General features: G+C 40.8%; 1 protein-coding gene across 12 annotated transcripts in view; it reads right to left on the bottom strand.

Annotated features, from left to right (window-relative positions):
- LOC122400162 (mastermind-like protein 2) overlaps positions 1 to 27,026 on the bottom strand; it is a 576,033-nt gene that overhangs the window by 52,053 nt on the left and 496,954 nt on the right. Inside the window, exon 1 of one of the 12 annotated variants that reach the window (XM_043401469.1) lies at positions 6,426 to 6,452. The exons of the other annotated variants lie outside the window; for them this stretch is intronic. The gene's annotated coding sequence lies outside the window, so the exon portion shown is untranslated. Of the gene's footprint in view, positions 1 to 6,425; positions 6,453 to 27,026 lie in introns of those variants that run through there. 12 annotated transcript variants of the gene reach the window in all.

The raw sequence follows: 27,026 nt of genomic DNA, 5'->3' as shown, positions 1-27,026 counted from the left end.
TCGAATTTTTTTCACGAAAGTGGGTAGGAATTCGGAGGTATGTTTATTCACCAAAAATGATTGTAATTGAGTCTTGTATCCGAAAATAATTTTTTTTTAAGTATTTGAAATTGTTTTTTGCCGAAAAATTTAGGCACCTACCCCCCGTCGATTTTTCTTAAAAATTCGTTTTTTATTTTCAATTAATTTGTTTGAGGATGTACGGAAAAGTTGTTTAGTACTTTTTTGTAGGTATCCATGAGCTCTACTACATAAATAAATTTCAATGAAATACATTCACTATTGTAGGAAACCATTAGAATCAACTACTTCTTCCTCGAATCCCCGAAGCCATACAAAGTACCAGAACTCATATACAAGGTTCCTATGCATTAGTGTGTGTAAATGGAGGGTCAGTTTCCTGATAATACTGGATTGCTTCTTTCAATCCCTCCTCCGAATTTTCAGATGAGTACGGCAGTTTGATTGAGCCACGAAAGTCCATAAGGTGCAAAGTCCTCGCATATGGTTTTAGTTCTTAGGTATTCCAGCAGATGAAGAACATTTTTTTAAATTTTCATTAGCAGCCACGTAAGAGAAATTTTACTGTGAGTTAGAAATGATCCAATTCATGAAAATGGTTCGGATCGAATTTTTGCTATCGTCGAGTTAAAAACACCGTGAAAGAAGAAGTAGCACGACCGTGAACGATTTAATTAAGATGGCGAAACTAGCTCAACTGTCGTCCAAAGGAGCGAATGATTACCAGAAAAGGATATACGAGATATCGTGTTGTTAGAAGCGAGATTTATAACGCTGCATCCCCTCTTTCCGAAGGTCCTCTAAATATCATTAAAGTTTCATTAAAATTAGAGGGGAACATTTCGCATGGCTCCCCAGAGAATGCTGCTTCTTATCAGTAGTCCCTTTAAATCAACTTTAATACTACGCTCGCCAGTTAGCGTCGCCTAAAATATACGCTGCCTTAAATTCCATGGAACTACGGTTATTTGCATCTCGACGATAATGAGTTCCTCTGTTTATTATTAAGTTCGGTCTCCCCGTTCCCATAGCGGAAAGTAATTTCTACGCGAGAATCGAAGATTAGAATCTGGGTAGCGTTATTTGGGAGACGAAATTTATCCTTTCTCGTAGAACATTCGTATTATTGCCGTTCTCTTGTCCGAAATTTAACTATCAATTTTAAAACTCGTGCATTGATATCTTCAGAAAATATCCTGGATGTTTATGTCTTCGAACAATCGAAGATTTTTCGCCAGTCATTTTCGCAAATATCGATTTTTACTGACTAGTTTCATATTCAAAGACAGATTTTATTTAATGTACCGGATATTGTTTGAGTTTTATTATTATTGAGAAGTACATTGCCTCGTAGAAGAGAAAAAGAGAGATTGGTCACGTGTCGGTAAGTTTAGTGTTAAATACAGTTTGCAAAAAAAATGATACAGATGAAAGTTTACGTTGTCTCGTAAAAAGCAAAAAAAAAAGACTGCACACGAAGTGTCGGTAGGTTTAGTGTTAATAATAATTTGTATTCCCACGCAAATGTGAATAGCGAAGAAGAATAATTCTGTTTTAAGACAAACCTGGCCAGCTTAATGGAAACTCGAAGAGGTAAAATAGAAAGGGGAACAGCCTAAATCGAGGGGTACCGACAAATTTTTAACCGGTGGCCGTTCGTTCGTTGATAAATCATTGGTCCGAAGCGAGCAGGTGTGCCAAGGGTAAAAAATGTTTCCACTCTCGCGAACGTGGGCCAAGGAACTCCCACCTTCATTGTTTCGACTTTCCGGCATTACCAGGAACAACGAAGAGGGTGGAGAGAGTGTGGGGGCCAGCGACCGACTCAATTACAGTTGCTGAACGACGCGATAATTGGGATCAAGATTGATTGTCTCCCTTCCTGCTGTTCTGACCTTTCGCGGGCGAAAAGGACTGCTTTTCTTTTCTCCGTTCGGTTGGCCTACCTGGTCAATGTGCGAACGATCTCGAACAAATTGCGTTCAACCCTCCGATGATTACTGTAATTCATTATCGAATGTAATTATAATAATCATAATCACTGATCGAGGCATCTTTGCAGAAAGTAATCTAGCAATCGTGCACAATATTTATAATTTCGTTGAAACATCGAAATATTACACTCGCGTAATATCTGTACAATCTTGTATTATTTCTCCGTTTACTTCCAAGGCGATATTTATATACGCGGTAGTTAAATGTCCGGGTGTATAAAATTGTTGTACAAAGTATGAAACGCGGGTCGTGGAACAGAATAGAAAGCCCCGGTGTTCTTTGCGGTCCTGGATGCAGCAATTTGCTGGCACGCAAGGAAGAGTTACGACATACTGATAAAATTTCATACCACGACGGAAGCCGAAGTCAAGAAAACGGCGACTTCCAACCTCGCGAAAAGGAGAATGTCGCAGGTGTGTCCGACGATTGCGCGCGATATGTTATAAGTGGAGTTGCAGCGTTCCACTTGCAGTGTACGGCAACGTGCGCCGTGTTGGTGTTATTGCCAGTAGTCTACGGTATTTTCCGAATATGAATCATTTTAAGATGTCCGGCTCTAAGCTCCTAAACCCGTTTTACGACCGTTGCCTTCATTCAAGCGCGGGAAAAGTATACAGGCATTTAACTACCGTTCCTTGAACGCACGATGGAGACCAAGTATGTATCTATCGAACGGAAATAACTAAGTTACGAAGATGTCGAAGATTAACGATCATTAAGAAATCGTTTTTAAAAATATTTTTGATATATGTCCCACAGATTCTTCAAAAAGAAACATGGTTGTGTAACAAAAATTCCAATCGCGGTTTACGACTTATGAAAAGAGAAATTATTTTTTATTATTTTCAATAGGCGTTAGGAGACACTTTTCGATCGAAACAGATATAAATGCTCCATTTTGTATTGGTCCAAAGGCAATTTTAATATTTTATCACAGAATCAAGACAAATTCAAGCGACGTACGCAGACATATGGTTTGTTACATAAGGAAGAAAATAATGTATCTGTTCTCCACCTAACCCCTTCTTCCCCTTTGGTAACTTCACTATGGTAATTTAGAGAGACAAGATGAAATAGTATCGGCGCGTAACGATCGCATTTTACGTAGCTACGGAACTAATGCCGCAGATTTCGTTCGACGTCTGGCCATTTTTCTTCCCTTCTGAAAAATTAAACCGAACCGTGTACTTTCCTCCCCAAGTTTCCTGTCGAAACGACGCGGTGTTCCCCGTGCATTCTTCTCGCGATTCTTAAGAAACTCGTTTGTCTCGGCAACGGTAATTTCCAGTCGAAAGTTCAAAGGATCGAAAATTACATCGCCCCCTCACCCCCGATCATCGAGTGGACGTTTTGCGAAATTGTGAGACTTTAATTTCCTTAATGTCGCGAGAAATCTGTTCTTCGAGGTACGAGTGTCTTTATTTCGGGTTTGCCTGACACCCGAATGTCTTTAACAAGATTCAAACGAGTCTCGAAGAATCAAAAACACCTGCGTTCTTTTTAACAAATTATAAATGATATTGAATTTTACAACTTTAATCCTGCGGTTGAATGAAATTTCCTCGTTAACACGATGTTAAAAATAATCCTTAATTATTTGCAATGCTATTTCTTGGTCGAGATAGCGTTAAACGCGTGACGACACTTGTCGCGCTCGCCGCCAGAGGGCAACGCTCAACCAGTCTCTCTCACAAGCGCACGACAGACCATCGAATGTCTCTCCTATTATATCACCCGGTCTATAAATTACTTTTCTCAGAGGAATTAACGAGACCATCGATAAACGTGCTAAATGGAGCGTAAGCTATCAAACCCGTCGACGAATACTTTCCTTCCCGAAGCTGATATCCGAAATGGCTGCCGCGCGTAGACCTTAAACGGACCCCGGTAAACTACAACCTCCGGTTGACCCGATTCGATTAAAATCGTCGACGCTTCTGTCTCTCTCTCTCCTGGTACACAATCTGGCTGATTCTTACGCGAGTTAACACGGCTAATTCGGCGCCACGAGCAGAGAGACGGCTGGGGATATCGCTGCGAAACAAGCGTGTTTAAACGTAGCCACGAGGCTAATGTCGTAGGTACTTCCACCCCCTCCCCCCGGTGAACGAAATTAAGGGACATCGTGTGCCGCTTGGCGCCATACGACACCGTTCCATGGGAAAATCGATATGCAAATCTACGCGCAAATCCTAGTAATCTTGCTCACCCCGGTCTGCAGCCCTTGCAACGGCTGTATGTGCTTTCCTACGTCTCCCATTTCCCGTGCCCCCCTCCTGACCCCGGTTTGCTCCCCGCCTTCTCTGTCGTTCACCGTTTCGTCTGTTCTTCGCCCGTTTCTACGCGATCCTCTCTCACACCCTCCACTTTCTCTCTATCATCCTGTCTCCTACGCTTTTGCTATTTCCACGACGCGCGAGCTTCCGTTTTTGGCGGTGCGCGCCTCCTCCATCGCGGACGGGGAACGCGAAACGCAAAAGAGCGAGACGAGGATGGAGGCGGAGAGGTTATAAAGCGGGTTTAGCCCGGGTCTGAAGGATCGTGTTCGTCGGCCACCTTCGACGACAGGGCTTTATCGAGGTGAAAAAGGTTGCTCGACATCGACCTCCTGCCGCCATGAAGCGAGCAGACTCTCTCCTCCTCCTTAGCTCCGCTTCTCTCCTCGCGTCTCCGTGGTTCTTTAACCCTTACGTCAATAACCCTTTTCCATATTTCGTTAACACGTTCGCTGCTAGATAAAAACCGTACAATATTCTGCAAAACTAAAATTTTGATTTTAGACAATCGTAAACTATCCAAATTTATATTATTCAACGTCTCAACTTGAGAATTAATTTCTTTCACTTCTGTCATTCGTATATGGATGGCAGTTAAAGTGTTGAAACATTTTAGCAACGATCTAGAAAAGCTTCTTTTCGACAACCTTTTCCTTCAGGAAAGTTGCTCATCGATTTTAGATCCCGAAGCATTAGCTAAACTCTTCCTTATTTGAAGATGAATAACATAATTCACCATATTTTCTTTTCTATGTTGGTCAGAAAAATGAGAAGCATTTACAGACATATGTACTGTGCGTAGGCGAAAAGAAGGCTACGCTGCATTGACATCCCCACTCTAGTACCTGTCTACTACGTTCCTCACTGTCTTCGTTCGCCATTATTAGCCGAAGATGATGATTCGAGCGTCCAATGACGAAAGGAACGTAGTAGATAGATACCAGAGCAGGGATGTAAACACAGACTAGCCTTCTTCTCGAGTTAACACACTACATTCTATTTCAAAAAATTCGATGAACAATGAAACTTCAACCCATCGAACAAAATATACTTTTAAGATCCTTTAGGCTTAATAAATACTCTGTAACCATTAATTTCTTGATCTTTTGAGAAAGTACGAGGTCAGGTAAACAGTCTATTGTAATTTTGTGATTTACGTTAGGAATTTAAACTGAAAGACTAATAGAAACTTCGAGAAGCGTGTCACGATATAATTTAGTACACGATGGACTGGAGAAAGATTGCAAAGGACAAGAAGAAAATGCATCGAGCAGCGATAATCGCGTACACGTGTCTGGGAACTAATTGTATATAGGTAAGAAGTTCCGAAGAGGCTTTCTATTCCGCAATATCTTTTCTCGGGAGCGAGTAATACGATCAACAACAGAGCCTCCTCGCCGAAGGAAATATCGAGACGGCGGCGCGGGACGCAGTCAGCGGATATTGGCGCGATGATAGGCTAGATTAAGAGGAACTTTGTTATCTGGATTACTTGGGGGAGTAGAAAAACACGGTGTTGTTCCCTGCTCGTCGATATACACGTACAGCGGAGCGGGCATGCAAACTTACGATCGGCAGAAATTTTAGGATAAACGAGAAAACTTTGTTTTGATCCTCCCGCATTGCACGAACCCACGTATTTTCGAATCTCGTCTCGTATTAGCTAATACGGTTTCCCTCTATACCGTGTGCTCGCGTCGCCGCAGACGTTCCTAACAAGCTTGCTCAGATTCTGTTTGCAAGCACGCTGCGGGTCACTGAAATTCTTTAACGAGATCGCGTCTTATAAACGCGAAGCACGTCCCTCTCGATGATCCACGTATTAGACGGGGACCGTTCATTTTGTACGATAGAATCAATTCTGGCCGCCATTTCCCATCCAAATGGCTATTCGATTCGAGAAAATGTTGGATATTACGCTCGCGATGTTGCAAAGGAAAATGAGATTTCAGAAAGCAATTTTCCAAATTATTGGTGTTATTCGAAACCCAAAAATTGTAACTTTCAAGACGAACAAGACTTCTAAAATTGCTAAATGAATACCACGATACGATAATTCAATTTTTTCGTTACGAACGTTTGAAATTTATAAAGTGAATCGTATTGCAATGTCATAATAAACGATAATACGACCTTTCTTGTTTAATTTGTAGTTTTTTCTTTGCAGTCGGAGGATGGTTTTGAAACACCGTGCGTCGCGAGTAGGCGGTCTCACGCCGCGGAAGTAAGAACTTCGAAATTCGGACGACGAAGAAAAAACAACCGACACGGGGAGAAACTTTTTGCAGGATTTCGCAACAGGGACGTCGGACGGGCAACAGCTGGATGCCTATACGGTTTTGCAAAGAGCACCGGAACGGGGGGATAAAGTGGTCGCGAGAGGGAGGCAGCACGGGCCGAGTTTCATGCGTTTCCGGACGAGTTTGTCACGCTCTGGTCCTAGAATTGCGGCTACAACCACGGACAAGCCTCTCCTTCAACTACCCACACAACGGTCTCCGGGATCTCGTTCTTCCTGGCCAGCCTCTTCCCACCCTCTTCCCACGACCTCTCTCGGCCCTCTCACGGACGCTGGAGTTTTAACTAAGACGAGTCGGCTAGTTAATTCGAAAAGTGCCGCGCTACGTGCGTTCCTCCACGTGTACAGATCCTCGTCGTCTTAGAAAACCACCCTGACGCCGAGAGAAAGCCAGGCCAAATGACATCAGGGGTCCCGTTTCATTATGTCCAGAACGTGAAAGCCCAGCTGAGTCAGTGGCTACCCTCGGCGTAAAGGGAATTCCGTTTTTCCCTTCGTCCTTTTTCCCTCTTGGCTCCTTTCTCTTCTCCGCAGATATTTATCGGGGCCGCAGAACGTTCTCTCATCTTACGTACCGCGCGTCGCGTTCCCTTTTCAGTTGTTTCTCGGATTAACTGAAATCACCACTCCTACTTCGAGGATTTCGATCACCTCGAAATAACTCCAAGCTTTTAAGATCGTAAATAGCGCTGTCTGAACGTTCCACGCGCAACGAGCAATACTGTTTTTCATAGAAACTTCGGTGATTCACAGGCCACATCAAAACCGTATAATATAACCTGAAGTTTCTTTTTCAATTTGAAAATTAAGTTTCCTAGTTTCATAGTGGTGAATCCTATCATCCATATATAGGTGATGCGGTAGTCAAAGTGTTAACAACGAATTGACGAGTTTCCCGTGCTCGCCGCCAGAGGGCTACGCTCTTGTGTCTCTCGCAAGCGACCCAGTTCGACTGGGTAGCCACTGGTCAACTAGCAGACCCAGGACGAAAGTGTCCTTCGTACAGAATAAAAGACGTTTAGATGGGCATCGACTCGAAACACGCCGGCCATATTCTTGACGATGATTATTCGCTGTCGGAACGAAGCCACCCCCAATCCCCCCAGCCGGGCGGTCGCAATATCCCCGGGCTTCGACGCTCGCAGAATCCCCGGAGGAATATCAGCGAACGTCGCGGAAAGATCGCGGAATGAAATCTTGGTCGCGACGGAATTTTGAGTGGTATCATATTCCCGCAGTCATGCGGGGGCGTCGCCCCGTTACGTGCGCGCAATATGCAAAAGCATTCCTGGTGTGTCTTGGAAGTTCTATTTCGGCGGACGCGTAGGCGTCACGGATAACGACGCCCGGAATTATTAACGACACTCTTGCAAGGACCGTAACACTTTCCAACTAAATTAGAGAACAAGTTGCTCGCGTCCCTCATTATCCTGACAAATTTCGTCGCGTCCTCTCCCGGGCCGTCGTCCGTGAAGGCTCCGGGGGCGGCTCCGCACGGTACATATTAATGCGTAAAAGTTAATTCCGATGCCGGCGATCCGTTATGTAGATCACGAACTCTATTAGATTGTGTCTACATAGAGTCGCCTTCGCCTATATTAGTTCCGGGGTGTCTTCTCGGCGTCTACATCAGAGAACGACGACCACGCCTGTGAAATTCTTAACCACGTATTACCCTTGCCCCCGGTTCTTCTCGCCCGGAGTTTATCGCGTTCAAAACACCGAATTATTATAACCGCCATCCGTCTCTACGCCCACCCCTTAACAATGCGACCGGAAACGCGCTACGTCGAGAGCTTTTTCGACAGGGGGCGAAAATTGTCACCGCGGAACACGGTGTTTCGTCGGTGACGGCTAAACAATACCGAATCGATACCCAGCTGCTGATGGGATTGGCACGATTAGGTATCGACGCCACTCATCGACTCCATATTGAAGTACTTAATCCTTTGCGGACGGCGTCTGGGTAGACCGGACAACATAAATACATTTACCATTTTGTGCGCGCGTCCGGGAAACTCTCTGCAAACACGTAGCCCCGGCCAATCGATAACAGATGCGTTCCATAATTCGTTAAATCAACCGAAAAACTAATACGTGTTCTCGATAAAGATGTTTGTTAACGCTAGATAGACGGAGAAAATTTTCTATTAACAAATTATCCTGTAGCAGAGGAAGGAACAACCTGACTTTTTAAATGAAATTTATCTGTTGTTATTGGGAATCTTTAGGTTTTATTAATGTAAAAATTTGCACACGGTAATAACTCCACGTTCCAGACTTGATCAACTCGAGGATAATTTTTACCCTATTTTCCTCTGGAATATTTACTCGATAATTCTCTCAGTGCACATTTAATACGAATATACGTCCATCCATAAATGTCCAGGCAAATATCTCGTAAATAATTAAAGCTACAAGAAAGTTTAATAGGAGAAATTTACGCAACTTTTAGTCAGCTACAAGGTGCACGTAAATTATTGTTTTTTATTTGTAAGCTTTCCGAGTTACGAAGGTCGATTTAGTTTTTCTAAATAAATGCGTATAATTTTTTTTTGAAGAATGATATCCTGTTAAAGAACTGGTATTGCGGGTAGTGCGTAGATCTACGAGTATAAAACTTGTGTTTCCTCGATGACGACGCGCGATAATGCTTGTTTCTGAAATACGATCGAGCGGGAGATATTCATGTGGGATATCAGGTCGTATTTCACAGAGATAGGAAAACTATGTGGCATTACAAACATCGGAGTCAATGGGGAAAGAAAGGAACAAACAAACGGCGCGAAAACACCGAAACGGTCGATTTCGGGGAAAAATAATAAAAATCAACGTGACAGATTTCGGTGGTTATGCGCGGCGATATATCGTCGAAAAATGCAACACGACGGATGAAACGTTTTCGAGTAACGACAAATCACAGAATGGCGTGAATCCTTATAGCGAAAGGATATGACAGATCAATGCAGAACTGCCGGAATATATTCGCGGATAATATTTCGAGTGGCGTGTTTCATGGCGTTCAACGGGATATACTAAACACGTCAGTAATAACGTACGATTATAAATATTATTATAATTAAGTGCGTATGGTGACTTTGATGGACAGCTCGGAGCGCGGCGTAATTGCATCGAGAACGTCATCGAACAACCGGTGCAAAGTGCATGGGTTGCACCAAGCGACTATCACACATTCGCGCGCGAAAACACAATGTTTTCAATGCCATGGATTCTCGATTATCAACAGATGACGAATAAAAACAGTGTTTTCCATTTTTTCGAAATTTCTGTAAGGATTATAAAATGTTCTTTAAGGGGTCATTCTGGTTTATCGGGCCGAAAAGTGAGGTAAATTCTATGAATTTTTTCTGATTTAAATACTTTATATATTGAAATAAATACATGTAGTATTTATTGTACTATCTTTTGGCTTTATGAAAAATATTTTGTTATACATAAACAATTATTATTGTTAGTGTTCTATTAGCGTAAATATAACACTGAAAAAAAAACCTAAGTTGCTGGCGTAGGTGATTACAGTCTTCAGGGTTATCTGAAAGAAGAAAATGAACAAGATTTTTAATCGGCATGAATGTCGCTATCGCCCGTACTTCGTCGAACAATTTCTGTTAAAAAATAACAAAATGGCAGCGGTTAAAAACGCTGTTTTTCTTTTACGTTTCTTTTAACCGCTGCCATTTTGTACATATAGTATGCCAGATAGTACAATAAATACTACATGTATTTATTTCAATATATAAAGTATTTAAATCAGAAAAAATTCATAGAATTTACCTCACTTTTCGGCCCGATAAACCAGAATGACCCCTTAAAGAAATATATCGTTTAAAAATTGTTTTTCACGAGTCTAAAAGTATCTAATGTTTGAAAATTTTTTTCGGAAAAACTATTGTTAATTTGAATTTACCTTTTTGGAGGATATAAAAAGTGATATTTAAATTACTGAAAACATTTCTTTTATATCGATTCTTTCTATTTATTAATTAACGTAGAATCTTGTTAATCTCTTTGAAGATGCAACCCCTACTTGCGTTTGCATTGTACCTAAAACTGAAAAATCAAGATAGTTGTTTCTTTTATAAATAAAAACTGGAATTAAAATTTTAAGTTCAATCCGTGGAGTAATTACAAATAAAAAGCTGTGCTCGAAGAATCGATCGATTACATTGCGGAGTCATCCTAAACGTGAATTTGAAGACCGCGGTTTCGAGAAAGGGGCCCCGGTTCAAAGTTTTCCCGACGAAGTTTCAAGACGCGTCTACTGTTCGACGTTTCGCAAAACAGCTCGATGGATTATTCTCGCGAGCCGGGTTTTTGAAACACCGCGACCAGAAATCGATTTTTCGAACCTGTTACGCGAGAATGTTCCCGTCCTCCGGCTGTATCGGTCGAAGCGGAGGCGCGTCAAGTTTTTCGGTTAGCCGGGATGGCCATTTGTGGCGGCGGGAATCGGTACATTTCCAAGCAAACTTTGATTGTTATCGGACTTGTAGTGGAAGGAGGTGAAGTGGCGGGGATTGAAATCAGCAATGTCGGTGTAGAACGAGGAGGAGTAGGAAGGGAGGGGGAAGGGAAGAGGGGGAGATTAAGGAGAGCGTCCGTGGAAAGGGAGTTGAACGAGCCAAGCAACGCCTATTAATTCGTTTAATTGTGCTGACGAATCAAACGCTAAGAACTCAAATTTCTCTTTCTCTCTCTTTCCGTCTCTGTCTAGCAGGGGCCTGGGGGTTCCCGGGGGTTCTTTCTCGCTCCTGTACAAATTATCACGGACTCCTCTCTTCGAGCTAACGGTTAACGGGCAAGGCACCGGGTACGGAGCTTGCGGAAAGGGGCAGTAACGCGGAGACAGCCGAAGCTGGATGGAGAGAGATAGAGGGAATCGGGGGTTGGCAGCCCTTAGCTCGAGTGGCAAGGCCAGGTCCGCATGCTGCACTAGAACTCTAGGGTGCTTCAGCGTCCCGAAGTCGAAGAGGCGTTCATTAAACGATAACTCACACTCGGAGAAATGTCTTGTTAAATCGTCGATCCACCGACAATCACGCGCACTGGTTGTGTATATAGTTCAAGATCGGCTCAAAGACGCGCGGCACGCGGTGAATTCTGTCCCATTTCGAACGGGTCATTGAGGTCCCGAACATGTTGGTGCGCGCGCGTGCTTTCCCGCATAATTATTCGCCTCTATTTCTCCCCACGTCGTTGGGGAAAATGGGATTTTGCACGATTCCTTGTGTGCCACGACCCCCCCCCCCCTCCCTCCCTCCCCTCGGGAATTTAATCTGTCGTCGTTTTAATAAGACGAGCACACCGCAAATTATCGTTCGATGCGTGGAGTGGATGATGGACCCAAAGGATGTCGATTGATTTCAACGATTAACAGTTTTCGAGAACATTGCCTGGACTGCCTTAGACGCCGGGGGACATTGAATGCTTAGTCAAGGAGTGCATACTAATAGATCGAGCACTTGCGAGAGAGACAAGAGCGTAGCCCTCTGGCGGTGAGCCCTCTATTCAAACCTTTCGATTTTCCATGGTCAGAATTTTGTTTAGGAAGGGGCAAATTAATTTTAGTGGATGAAAATTAATTAATACACGATATTTAAACAACAATCGACGTGGCATTTCAAGGTGAGGCGTTAACAAAAATAAATTTTACATTAGTAAAATTATTTTATTTTACAATAGTCAGAGAACGATTTTGCGTGTCGTCATCTGGTCTAGGAATCCACCGCCTCGAGATAAATTGGGCTTTTGGCTCGCACTACTTGGCAGCCCGATGAAAGACGCGTAACGAGTTTTCCGAATCGGCGCGGTAACAAAATTAATAATAATGTCGATGGTTCTCGTGTGCAAAAAGAAAAGGCGGACACAGCGAATATAATTTTCGGTAGATCAAAGCACCAGAGAACTCGGAGAAAGCCGCGAAGACGTAGTTCAGCTCTCCAGGGCGTCATCAACAATTCTTTTTCATCCTGGCGATGCGGCGGGAATTTAGACGCGAAGGAAGGCGGAAGTTCGTCTTTTATAGAATAACAATTTAGCGAATTAGGAGGTTCAAAGGAAACCGGCTACACGATGATCCTCGCGAGAAGAAAGAAAAGGTGGGGTCGGTGAGAAAATACTGGTAGAAAAAGGAAAGTATATAGAAAAAGGAACAAAAGAAAAGAGGACAGTGGCAAAGAAGGAAGTAGACGGAGATAGGTGGCTCAAAGGCATGAAAATTTTCCGAGTCCTAAGTGATCGAAAAAGGAAGCGTTAGAACATCGTAGCTCGCTGTTTTCTCGTACGTCTCGTATCTTTTCTCCGCGGCGTCGTCGATCCTCTTCTTGTCTCGATCTCTCCTCCTCCCTCTTTCCGTGCATCGTTTCATCGAGCCCTCCATCAACCTCGCGCTAAGAGTCTTGCCGAACATCAAAGAGCCTCGGTGGTTCTCTGTACGTGTGTGATAAAATAGATACGATGTACCAAAGGTAAACCACCAAGCCCCCCCGCCCCTGCCCAGGTCTCGAGGAGCTCTGATTTAAATCGGGCTCGATGTGCCACGATAATTATTACTCTGCTCTCTTTGGCCTCTTCCGGCAGAACGATTTTACCCTTTCCACTCCTCGTTTCGAATCGCGCGCCTTCGTACTTTCGTAATTTTCCACGCAAAGTTCACTACTGTCGACGATTTCTACTAATCGACACTGACAAAATCAAATTATTAAGCGTTTGAAACTATTATATATACAGGGTGTTCGGCCACCCCTGGGAAAAATTTTAATAGAAGATTCTAGAATTGGAATTAATGAGAAGTAGAATAGAATTAATGGCAAATCAATAATATCAATTTCTTGATCGAGGCTTCGTTAAAAAGTTGGTAACAAAATTAAATTAAAATATTTCAAATCCTTCACGGAAAAATTATTTTTAGTTGCGGGGGTCAATTACAACCATTTTTGGTCAACAGACATACCCCCGAAATCCTACCCACGTTCGAGAAAAAAATTCGAGTAGGTGTGAAAATTTTTCGGCGAAAAAGATAATTTCAAATCGTTCTAAAAAAATTATTTTCAATTGCAGGGTTCAATTATAACCATTTTTGGTCATTAGACATACTCACGAATTCCTACGCACTTTCGAGATAAAAATTCCTCACCGAAAATATAATTTCTGGCCAGAAATGTTTGCTTGAAATTTCATGCAAATCTTTAAAACATCATAACTCCTAAACGACGCGTATTTTAACGAAGAATATGTAGAAATTCAAAAAATATTCGAAAAGTTAATCCTTGACCGCGCAAAATGAGAAAAACCCCATAAAAATGATCCAATTTTCAAACGACCATAACTCCTACAATAGTGAATATATTTCAATGAAACTTTTTTCTGAAGTAGAGCTCATGGGTACTCACAAAAAAGTATTAGACAACTTTTCTGTAGGGCGTCAAACAAAATTATTAAAAATAAAAAACGAATTTTTAAGAAAAATTGGCAGGGGGTGCTTAAATTTTTGGTAAAAAAAAAATTCGAATCGTTCTGGAAAAATTATTTTTAGCTGTGTGAATCAATTACAATCATTTTTGGTGAATACACATACCTCTGAAATTCTACTCAATTTCGAGAAAAAAATTCATTACTAAAAATGTAATGTTTGACCTTAACTGTCGGGTTACCCTGGAAAAAAAAAATTTTAAATCGATCTGGAAAAATTATTTTTGTTTGCAGAAGTCAATTACAATCATTTTTAGTGAATACACATACTTCCGAAATTCCGCGTACTTTCGACAAAAAAATTCTTTACCGAAAATACACCGTGGCCGAAAATGTTTCTATAACTTTTTAACGAAGCCTCAATCAACAAATTAGTATTCTTGATTTTCGTCTTGTTTTGGCCTCTAGAATCTCCCATTAAAATGTTTCCTATGTACAATAGCGAGAAAAAATAGCTGCAACGAAGTTTTGTAATTTACATTTTTTGAGGAAGTAGATATTAACTTTACAAGCTTTCCTGTTGGGTTTGTAAAGAAAGAGATTGATGTTGCCAATTGGAAATTTAAAGCTATTAGAGAGTTTATTGATCGAACTCACATTTGTTTTATGTGTCTGGGATATGGAGCTATTGGAAAATGTACTCTTTTTTTGGAAATTAAAAATTTTCCGTCTCTCGAATGGATCTGAGTGAGTTAGATTCTTGGGGAAAGGGGTACTAAACGCTCTCGCGGTCGTTTTACTTTAATTATACAATCGCTGAATAATAAACTAATTGAATAACATTGTAGCGCGTTATTAATTGAATAATATTAATTTCATTTACACGTAACAAAGTGCGGTTTCCGATACGCTCGATAACTTTTCAACCGGCGGAGATTTATAAATATGCGGTCGACAACGGAAGCTGCGATGTTTAACATTTATGTAAATCATAATGCAACAGGCCAGTAGAATAACCGCAAACATCGCGACTGAATTTCAAATATTGTCCAACGCCAATTAATTTCAACATACTTATTAACAACGGTGAAATCTGTACGAATTATTGTTTTACTTTACAATAATTACGGATTGATCAAACACGTACAGATAGCAAAGTTGAAGGGAAAGGTTGAAACAAGTTTGACATAATATTGTATTCGTTTACATGTATAAGGATATTTAAAATTCGAAATATTATCGCGTTAAATAATCCGAGTAGTATTTTTTAATTTTCGGATACGAATTTAATACATTTCATTTTGCAGACACAAATTTACGTCTGCTTCGAAGTATACTATTTTCGAGCGAAACTTTTGCCTCCGAGTTGCCAAAAAATGGGTCAAAAATGGCGAATCGTCCAGAGACCTCCGGAGGTGCTATCAAATTTTCACAGATTAGCAAAAAAACAAAACGAAAAAAAAAGAGATCCCCGCATAAATTTCAAACCCCCGGCGCTCTTAATTTCGCGTCTAACAGCGAAACAACTATACAACTTTTAATTACCTGCCGAGCACGGAAATTTCTCTCGATCGTTCGGAACAACAGTTCGCCTCCGACGGAACGATAAATAATAATAAATACCTTTCAGGCTTTTCCATAGTCGGGAATTAAAATAACCGCCTCGCGTAATTCCCTCTCTATTATCGCGGGCCAGCATATTTCTGGCCAGCATCCACGACAAAACAAATTTTGAAATCTACGGGATCCGCGCCGCTGGTTTGCCGGCGTTCATGAACGCATTACATACGTTCCGGTGGACTCATATCGCGTGCACGGTACATTGATTTAATCCTCGATTCTATATCGGCGCATGGACACGTGAATACTTCGCCTAAAAAAAGCAATCAAAGGGACGGCTGTTCGTCATCTACTTTCGATCTGGATTACCCTTCCTAAAACCGGATGTGCAGCGAATCGCGTCGCGTTAGTACGTAGGGTAGCTGTCCGACTAATCGGCCATTCGAACTTCAGCTTTCAAATGGCCCCCGAGCTTTCGAGACCACCGACATTTCAATCGTTTCGAACATTATTTCAACCTTGCAACCCTCGAAAGCCTCGAATTTTAAATGTTTTGATACCACTTGGTAACACTTGCGTACGAATTATATTCAGGACTAAATACTATGCATTAGAACGATAAAAAGAAGTTCATATAAACGTACATACGTCCTATTCGAGCATGTTTCCGAGTTATGGCGAGTTTCTTCTTTAACACTCTATATTTAAACTTCGCAACAAATGTTCGAAATGAGCTCCTTGCATTTGAACACAGGCCTGGAGACATTTCATCATTGACTGTCTTACCCTTTCCATTTGTCTAGGAATTGTTCGAGCTCTATTCATAGACAATGAGATAAGCATGTAGTTCATTCATTAATATCATTCGAAATAATTATACAACTCGTCATAGCTCGAAAATAAAGTCGAACAATACGTATATTTACATGAACTTTTTTTATTATTTTCATGTGTAGAATCCAGTGCTGAAATGGGTCCCACATAGCAAATTCGATCGATGGGTATTTCAACCCTGAAATTCAATAAAACAGCAAAGAGAAATCGTATTTATATTTTAAAGAAGCCATTGTAAAAAGAGAAGCTTTAATCTTCGAATTTACGATCGTCTTTCTTACTCGTTTTCTATCATAGATGGCACTTCGAGAAAATAGCACGTAGCGCGTGAAAGTAGAGAGTTCAACCTCTGCAGTGACCCCAAGATGATTATTGTACGACTTTTTTTTCACGATAATAATTCGAAGATAATACTTATGGACAGTAGTATATATGTATAATACATAAACTAATGGAGAAACAAAATATATGAATCCTCAACAGTAATAACCAGTAAAGTAAACAAATTAGTATTTTTCAATGTAGCTTAAATTTGTTATTTTTTTATTATTTTATATCTTTTTGTAAAATCGAAAGAACAACGCGGAGAGGCAGTTCGCGACCAGAAATGAGTATCGAACACTTTTTTTTTTTAACAAATTCCACTCACTCGTTGAGGTACGACTTTTCGTTTGCGCGTATAATATTGAGCGGGGATGTGTCACTATTTTGTAATTAGGGGCGGTATAAAATTTCGCGACCCCGACATGGTTGAGCTTCGAAGTAAAACGGCCGGTCCCGACGTATCAAGTTTCGTTTTAAACGTGAAATTGTACGGTCGCGGTGGATTGCAATTAATAAATTTTAATTTTATCGCGTTCGCGGAAAAGCCATCCGGCGGTGTCAGATTAATACTACGTAGTTAAACAGTGGAATGTTTTATTTCCGCGACGATATAAATCATTAAAAATGGAGCCTCGGTCGAGAGTAGAAGTATTTCGATAATGAAGCGATACAATGATCGAAACGGATTAAAAGGACGTCGATTACAATTCTACGTTAACTCGATTATGATATCCGCCATTTTTCGAGTTAATGGAGGTACACCGCGATTCGGATAATGAAGTATTCACTTTAGCGACCGTTCAATATTTCAGAAATAATAACGTGAATATCGAGAACACAAATTAAAATACATATAAATCAGCAGCGATTGCTTAAAGTTATTTAACGACCACTTATCTTTATTGAATAAATAAAACTGAAGTTTCGCAAGCTGATAGTAATTAATAATAAGAATAATTTGTTGAGAGAAGTTATTCTTAGAAATATTATTAATCTGGTATTTTTAAACAGAACAACTACAAATTCTACAAAAAGAGAATATGTGTTTTTCAATATTATTAACAGTACATGTCGTTGCAAGAGTTTTTCATCGAGGCAACTTATCAGACGTACACTTTACACAAAACCACAGTCCCAAACAGTTCCATTTCGTGCTAATTGAAACACTTGTCATTTGCATCTAGTGCGCCGGAAGTTCATTTCGGTTCAACGTTCGAGAAGTTTATTCAACCTCCGCATTATTATTTGCTTGATACTGCGTGGAAATACGTAAACTGCAAGTTCCATAAGTTGTTTTGACAATATAAAAAAGATACTCTATATGGGCAAACTCTGTTTAGAAAAGTACATATACTTTTATTAATGATATAACTTTGAAATGCCCTGTAGGACAGAAAATCCAGTACTCGAGCACCTTAAACGTTGTTTTTAATGTTAAGGAAAAAGTTTCGTGGAAAATATTGCTTGAAAGGGGCAACCCATTTTCCTAGAAGACATATATATGTAAACTGCAAAAATTTGCAAGCTGTGCCAGTTTTAAGAAAATCAGAACAGTCCCTGGTGGCGGGAAAAGGCCAATCAAACAAGGACGCGAACTTTCCCTTGCCAAACAGACGAATATAAGATTGTCCTGACTCGATGAGTTTCTCTGATGGACTCCATAAGGGAACCCCATGAGAGTGAGTGATGCTTTATGGGGACCATATTCGGCTAACATACTAAGGGTCACCTTGTTATCCAATGTCATCTCGAGTTTTATTAGCCAGAACAGAGCTGAAACCTCGGTAATTGGGTTAGTGGACGCACTGCATCCGATGAAAAGGGAAACTTTATGCGACGTGGCTGACAAATGGAACAACGGTATAATTGAGAAACAAAGAAATCGTATAAATGATACTAATAACAACACTTTTGGGAATGCATAGGTACTTCGTTTACTTTACAAATATATTTTGAAATTTTTAATTATAAAGTCAGAATTTTTTGTGGAAGAATTCAGAATATAAAAACAATTGGAAAAGTGTTGTCAATGATCTTGACTAGCTATGGTCACCCTTGGGTAATAATTTTTTGGAATAAAGAGAAGCAAAAAATGTATAATTAAACAAATTTTATTCCAATTTAAATTATCTAAAAAAGGATGATAAAAAGTTATAAAAAAGAATTCTATTTTTACTCCGCGATAATTGTCAAAGTAATCGATGAGCTTCAAAAATTCGTGATGCATAAATAAAGATAAACATCAGAACCTGATATTATTGTACATTTATTTGTACGCGTGTTAATATATCACTGAATGCCAAATAAAAATTCTTCTCACCGAGAAAATCTCATCAATAGAAATAGAAAGAGCTAAAGAAATAGAAACTGTGTATGTTCGGTAGGGGATAATTTCGTTGCTTGAACTCAGAGTAAAAACTGACTCTTGAAAACGGAGATTACTGTATCCCAGCCTAACGATTGTCAAGCATAAAACTGTATGGAGTTTTCTATTCAATTAATTCATAACTCTATAGCAAGTTTCGTTCTTCGAAGATCTTCGTTGAAAATAAAAACACGCGAGGCTCGTACACCGTTGATAATTGGATTGGAGTTCCTGGGAGCCGTGTTTCTCGAAGATGGAAATTCCACGAATCCCAGATTCGACCGTAACGCGGTCGATCATTTATTAAAACGACGGGTGGACAATTTCCACGAAGTCGGTCGTTACGACGCGAATATTTCTCGGTAATAAGCTAATGTTACTGCAAAGTTCATCACCTGTTCATTGCCAGCTGTTGTCAACGACGCGTCGGTCGAGCAAATGCGAATCGCAAATAGCCAACCGAGTTTCCCGAAGTTCGCGGAATGCCGGGGCCGTTTCCATCCCGAAATTCGTGAGCGATGATAAGATTCGGTCAGCGTCATCGGAGATTATTTATAAACAGTCTGAAACGGAGCCTCGACTAACGGAAGACAAATCATAATCTCGAAACGAATTCAATATTAAATGAAATATTCCATAGTAAAAATGTGCCCTTCTTTTATTAAATTTCAGTACATTTATTTTGGATTATCATTAACGGATTACAATGTGAATTTCAGAGAACAAAATGTTTATTGTACAGTAACTAAAATTAACTTTTATAATTCAGTCTATAACGAGCAAATGACACTATTATATATAAAAGTTTGTAATAAACACTTGAGGTTAAAATTCAAGTTGGAATTTGTTCGTATTCCGATTGGTCGCGCAATGGCGTTGGAGAACTCGGTTATCGATCAATTCTATTTCGATTGTCACAACAAAATCTGAAGCGATAAAACGAGGGTTCAGGTAATATATTCGCTAAACTGACTCTCTCTATACACGATAAATACCCAACTACGGAGTTACTCGATTTCGAAGGCAAGGACGCGAAATAGTCCTTCGATCGAGGTTCACGGAGCGTAATTCACTATACACAGAAGACGTACACGCGATATTTAGGTGGGTTTGAAGCAGTGCACCGGGGGTTGTTCAACGTAAGCGATACGAAGCAAACAGGATCTCGCGGGGAGTGTACGCGTCGTATATTTCGTACACGAATCCCTTGATACCGTTCTCGATGGAACACGAGACAATCGTGCAAAACAGCCACGTTTCCAGGTGCGTGGCCACTTGCTGCTGACGCCAGGTACCCTTGAAATTCACAGCGCAATTTGCAAGACAGACGAAACATTGCTGGCCGGAAGCTGGCGAATAGGGGAGCTGCTAGACACAATGCCGCTATTTCCTGTCCCGTAGCACGGCTGTTTTAATCTCGTTCGCCCGGCTGGGACGATCCACTTAAGAACAAGCAAACAGATTCGATCGAAAAAAAACCGTCGACGAAAAACCGAAGCTTTTGATATTAACCTTTGGACGACCTGGTGGATTCTATTACAACGTGGGAAAGTTCGGTGAGACTCGGAGTCTAGCAAATTTTATTCACGATTAACCAATCAAAATTTTACGCTCGTTCTGTAAAACTAATGTTTCTTCAAATTCTAATTTATGAATATGTATTGTAAGAGGAAAGAAATGACATTCGAGTGCTTGTGAGAAAGACAAGAGCATAGCCCTCTGGTGGCGAGCGGGAGGTGTCGCCACATATGTTACGATTTTTCCGTATTCCAAAACTTCTGTAACTTTGTCATCTTTGAGATATATTATTATTAGTTCCATTTATTTTAATTAATGTTACAGAAACGAGTTTAAACGAGGAAAACGACTCTTTCAGTAGTCAATCGAGTCGTGTATATATAAAAATTGTTGATCAGTCGAGTGCTTGCGAGAGAGATAAAGATTGAGCGTGACCCTCTGGTGGCAAGCGCTGGAAGTATCGCCACATATACCACTACGGAGCATAAAATTTCATTCACGAACGGATTTAACATTTTTACAGGCGTATACTGTCTCCTGGGAGGCTCCACAATTCCTGCTCGACACGTTTCTTCGAGCAGCGAATAACTCGCGAATTATTTGCAGCCGATCGTGTCGCGAAAGTCAGTTTGCGCTTCGCGAAAGTCGTCGACGGGAGGAAGTTTTTCCCGGCACGGTCGTCAAAGCGTGAACGAAAATGTCGATGGAGGAAGTGAAAACCCACGCACGGAGGGAGGGGTAGAGGAGGGGAGGTTCGTTTCAGCCAAACATTTCAACGAAATTGCATCGTTTGCCATTTCATTTGCCGCACGATTGACGAAATGTATATCGGTCATATCTTTCGGCCGACAGAGACCGACAATTCACTTAAATTTTTTTCGGTCTCGCTAACCACGCAAAGGGGTGAACAGACAGAGGGGAAAAATCAGAGAAAGGGAGCCTAAATTGCTAACGACACACGCGGGTAACCGCCGTTGACCTTCCACGCGGAGGAGCGCGCCCGTCGTCGTGCCCTTTTGCCGACAATTTTAAAGTGAAAAGGGCTGCGACGGTCGAGCTCTCCCGCCATTGTCTCGCCCGCTTTACCACTTCGTGCCCACTATTATTCGTTTCTTTTTTTTTCCCCCAGGTCGCGGCAAACGTTATTGCTTATTAAAACAATCGCTCGCCGAGGGGACGCGTGCACATCAACTGAGCATCAACGAATGTTTCCAAACTCGATTATCTGCCACGCGAGACTTTCTTCGAGTACCTCCGCACTGGCCCACGGACCATTTTCGGAACAATTCTACCCTTTTGGCGCCGCAACTTAGGTAAAAATATTTAAACAGCGCGAGAAACTAAATACCACGAAATTCGAAACCATGTAAATGCTGTACCATATTTTATATTTTCTGAGAGTATATTTTGCAATTCTTGAAAGTAACTCAACACTTCTCCAATAACATATTATGTTGCTTCAGGATTAATTAGCTACAAGCAAATAATTTGCTTGAATTTTTTAGAAAAATATGAGGAGCATGAATTCACAGAAAGACGGAGGTTCAATGTTCAGAATGTCGACTGGATTCACACAGGTACTGAAGAAGATATTATTTACTAATGAATTATTTTCATTCATTATTTTAATTAAGTCGTGTAAACGAACATATTATATCGATAATTACTTGCAAATGAAATCACATTAATTGAACCTCAACGTCCCCATTTTGCCTCCCTTATGGACCCTTCTCACGCCGATCGGTGCTAGGAGAGATACGTACAGTAATGAACACGTGATTCGTAAATTGAACTTAGGGGAGCGTAACAGTTTATTAACTCTACAGAAAGATATTCTTAAAAAAATGATGAATGTGTATTGCCACATGCCTTAAATTCTGTTGTTTCGAAGTTATATAATACATAAATTTTATAGGCGACTTCAAAGCTCTACGATATCGCTGTGTATAAACATCTACTGTCGACATTTGCCTCCGTTATACGAAAAGTGAACACGCCCAACCTCCGGAGCGACGTTCATTTTACGAATCATCATTGTATAAATATCTACTGTCGACGTTTACCTCTGTTATACGAAAAGTGAACACGCCCAACGCCCGGAGAGACGTTCATTTTACGAATCATCACTGTATTTGCCCCAAATAACATTCCTATCTCAAATATTGATAATGTTTGAAGGTGGATCTGGTTTTTGGGTAATCTGTGCGCAACGATGGCCGGGAAGGACTCTCGGTTGAAACTCGGAATCGGTTCGAGCTAATAATATTAATGGATGCCGATGCGACAATGCCATTCGCGCGGACGAGGAAGTTTCGTCTGATACGAAATTCGTGGGGACGCGTAAGTACTCGAAGTAGATTGCGTCAAGGTGGGAAAGACATTCGGTCGCTATGGAGCCGGAGAGCTCTTCTGAAACCGGGATGAGACCCAAGTGGAAAGGCTACCTCCCGTGAGTATACCGTACCTACTCCCACCTCGACTCGCGCCCTGTCCTCTTTCTACCCTCTTCGCGCCTAAGCGCGAGCTATTAGACCGGATCCCTGCGAATTTGCACGTGGTCGAAGTCACAGGCGCTGAAGTTCTTGCGAGAGCAAATCCAGAGCAAATCGACTGCTTAATCGAGTGACGCGGAATTTGAATAAAGACTCCGGATTCGACGCAAACTGCGCCTTTATTCCGCGCCTCTACCGCCGGTGGATTACATTATCATACGAACCGAGCCGGTCGAAATGAATAATGTCTAATTACTGGAACGCGGGCGGGGGAGGATAGCGGTTTGCAAATAAAGTTATCGCGACGGCGGGTTGAAGTCCTCGCGCTGTTTCAGGCAACTTTAAGCCTTTATAATTAGGACCGCGGGATTTCGGTGGTCTTGCACGCGCGTCTCGAGAGTAAAAATGGAGAATTTTTCGCGCTCTCGAAGCATATACAAACCAGGACGGAACGATTCAAGAGAACTCAGTAATTAAAAAGATTATTTTCGAACAACTGCAACCAGGTCACCAGGAGAAGAGACGCCAGAATATTTATTGCTACGAAAATCCCGACCTCTTTGGAACACCGTCGCACTGTGCCATACAGTTCAATTTTCGAGCAGCTGGAGAAATAACAGTTCTATGATGAAGAAACATTTCAGTTAGCCAAGAGATGGCAAAATGTCACGGGGGGAAAAAATTAATTAACAAAGGAAGATAATAAGATTTTTTACGCGCATAAAACCATTTAATAATAATTTAACTATATAAATAAAATGCATATTTAATCCATCTCAAATCCTACGCGTCGAGAAAAATTACTTTTAAATTATTTTACAATAGAAAATTTATTCGAAATTAAATATATTCAACCACGATATTTAATTAAAAATAAATTTTTTCCATTTTAGGAGTATAAAATCATTTAATAATAATTTAGTTATATAAATAAAATGGAAAATTGTATCTGTACCTAAATTTGCATTTTCCAAGAAGCTTTCTATATGAAATTTAATCTTTTAAAAATTCTCGACAGCATTCGTCGCTCGAACAAGCCTTTTTGCGACTGTTTAACGAGTAAATTTAAATTTTGTGTGATTTTAAGAGCAGGGTTAAGGGTTAACCCGCATGCAACTTTTAGAATCGCGCTCACATAGAGGGAAAGACGTAAATTTCGATTTACCGTTCGAGCCTCGGAAAAATGAACGTAGGTCGCGGCGCAAACCGAACACGAAGACATTCCGACTCCCCAGGCCAGTCCCTCCTTTGATATGCGGTTAAATCGGTTTTTCTAGACCGCTGTCTGCATGAAATATTCACGAAACGCGCATGCCGCAACCCTTTGAGAATAACGGAACGACCGTCGGGTCTTGCAAAACTAATAACTTTAATGAACGCTGCGGCTCCAGCCTCTTCTTTCGCGGCAGCCACGGATAAGAAAGACATTTGCATGAAGCACGTCCGCATGTGAATTCGTGGCGACGCATTCGAAGTAGATTGCACCCGGGCCAGTAGGACACCTGGTGCTATTTTCTCGGAATAGATGGTTGATGTCTTTCCCGTTGCCGGCCTGCGTCCTCCGGGATACCAACGAAACATTTTCCCGGGGGATCTTCAGGACATTTCTTATTTTCAATAAAATTTTCCGTGGGTCCACGTTACTCCTATACGAATGTTTGAAATTAATATGCATATATATTTTGATAAAACTTTTTTTTATTCGAGAGTTAGTCGAGTTATGGAGGCCTCTCTGGGTTCTATTATGTCTATGATAATAAATATTTTTATTTGAAATTTTTACGATAAGCAGGTTAAGAAATATATAGTTTCTAGAATCATGAAAGATTTATTTGAAAGAGATTGCAAATTTTTAAGAAAAATTGTTCGATATTGATTGCATTTAATCTCAATCGTCACACGGTGAATTTCTACTGATCCACGTTAAAAGAATTATATTGTTACAAAGCCGTTTGACGGAATTTAGGAATATTGTACCCAGCGTCTAATAATGGTAATTCTCGAAATCACAAATTCCAATTGATTTGAAATTTCTAATCGATTGGAACCAGGAAATATTAAAATTGGAAGTGCTATTCTATTTTTTTTAAATCTCAAAGTCGAAAAAATAAGGAAAAATTGATACTTCAGATTTAAAGTGCAACCAATTTTTTCAAAATTAAGATACGAAACTTATTTTAGTTCGGGCTATAACTCCATGCTTACTAAGTAGAATAAATTTCTAGACCTGTTTTTCGAAACAGCCTACACATATCAATATTCAACTCCCACATTTTCTACTATTATGTCTTAAAAAAATTTTGTGTGTATCCCTATGTGTGTGGGCTAAATTCTCGTATGGAAAAGTCTCATGGTTTTTCCATAAAATATTGACAAAAAATGCTAATTTTCTACTTTGCTATAGAACACCCCCTGTATTGTCTATTGTACCAATTCAGAAACCTTCGAAGTGTGTATTTCTGGGTTTATTAAATCTTATCAGCTAGAAACCTTACAGCATAGTAGATGTATCTATTTTTTCAACACGTGTGAACTCCTTCAAGGGTCGTTCAAATTTAAATAACAAGCTCCGTGGTACCGTCTGAGAAAGAAAGTCTGAGTCGTGGCTGAGGGTTTAATGGAGACGTAGCGAGAATTCTTCGCCTCCGTTAGGGATTAATGGTACCGATGGCACGTTAGAAATGTCAACGGTGGCGCGTGTACGTTAGAAACGGGTCCGGGGCAGGGGGGTGGCGGGGGCGCAACGATCGCGTAATCAGTATTAAACAGCGGCAATAATTTCTCGGGGCGGTCGCTTATTATCGCGCGCGGTCAGACCGGCGATTGTCAAGAAGAATAACGAGCTTCCCCGCAGCAAATAGAGAAGCCACGAGAGCCGGTTAGTTTCCGCGGCGGGTCGTTTCACGGAAGGTAGACGTCGCCTGTCCGGCCGAACGCTTCTTTCAATGAATGTTAAATTGCGCTATCCGCTGCAGAGCCATTTCCATTTCGAGCTACCAGCCCAGTCCAGTCCAGGACTTTACCGGTACACACAGATGTCAACCCGGCTGTCGGCGGCCGGTTAACATATAGCGCCGTCGCATGCAACCTGCCGGCCGTCTCCGCAACATGTAAATTTTCCACGGACGACGTACGCGTAACTTTAACTGCCGGGGACTCCAAGCCACCAAGGATAGATGCGAGTTTATGGCGCGATCGAATTCGAATAACACGGAGAGACCACCCTACTCGTCTCGAGTGATTCTTGCCCATCCGTGGAAGAAACTTCGAATTTAAGAATAGCAACCGACTGTTTTGTCCACCAACCGCAGGCAATTTAAGGGGTCATTCTCGTGTGAGACCTCAAAAAAATCAATTTGTTTTTTATTTCATTTTTTGAAAGTATTTACAGGGTGTCATCGGACGGGTGGTACCATCGAAAAATAAATCGAAAAAAAGGAATGACATTTTTCCGTTTGAAGTTTTGTTTACGGGAATATCGAGTTTGAAAACATGAGAAGTCAATAAAAATGATTAAAAAATTTATTTTGTATTTCCAAAGCGTTACAAGAGATTCTAAAGAATTATAGCGTTAGATGTAACATTTACTTTAAAAAAATTGATAAAGATGATTAAATTTTTCAATGTTTACATGAGACTGACCCCTTAAGTTTTCACTGATCCTTTATAGGGTTACTATTCAAACAGCGAATATCGTTTGAACGATATGACGAATTGACAAAAATTATTGGATCGTAGAATATTGGAACTCGTGTTAGACGAGAAAGTAATTTTTTGAAATATAGAAATTTAAAATTCGGGAAAATATTTGCGTACATTATAACAGATTCGGAAGTAAGATATAGAAGAAAAAATCGCGCTATATTTGTACCAGCAATTGCTGAACCGAATATAGGAATGATTCTTAAAAT

Source organism: Colletes gigas, unplaced genomic scaffold, assembly GCF_013123115.1.
Source record: "Colletes gigas isolate AHSC1104 unplaced genomic scaffold, ASM1312311v1 Colletes_gigas_Sc00016, whole genome shotgun sequence".
Taxonomy (NCBI): domain Eukaryota; kingdom Metazoa; phylum Arthropoda; class Insecta; order Hymenoptera; family Colletidae; genus Colletes; species Colletes gigas.
This window is presented reverse-complemented; position numbering and strand designations above follow the sequence as displayed.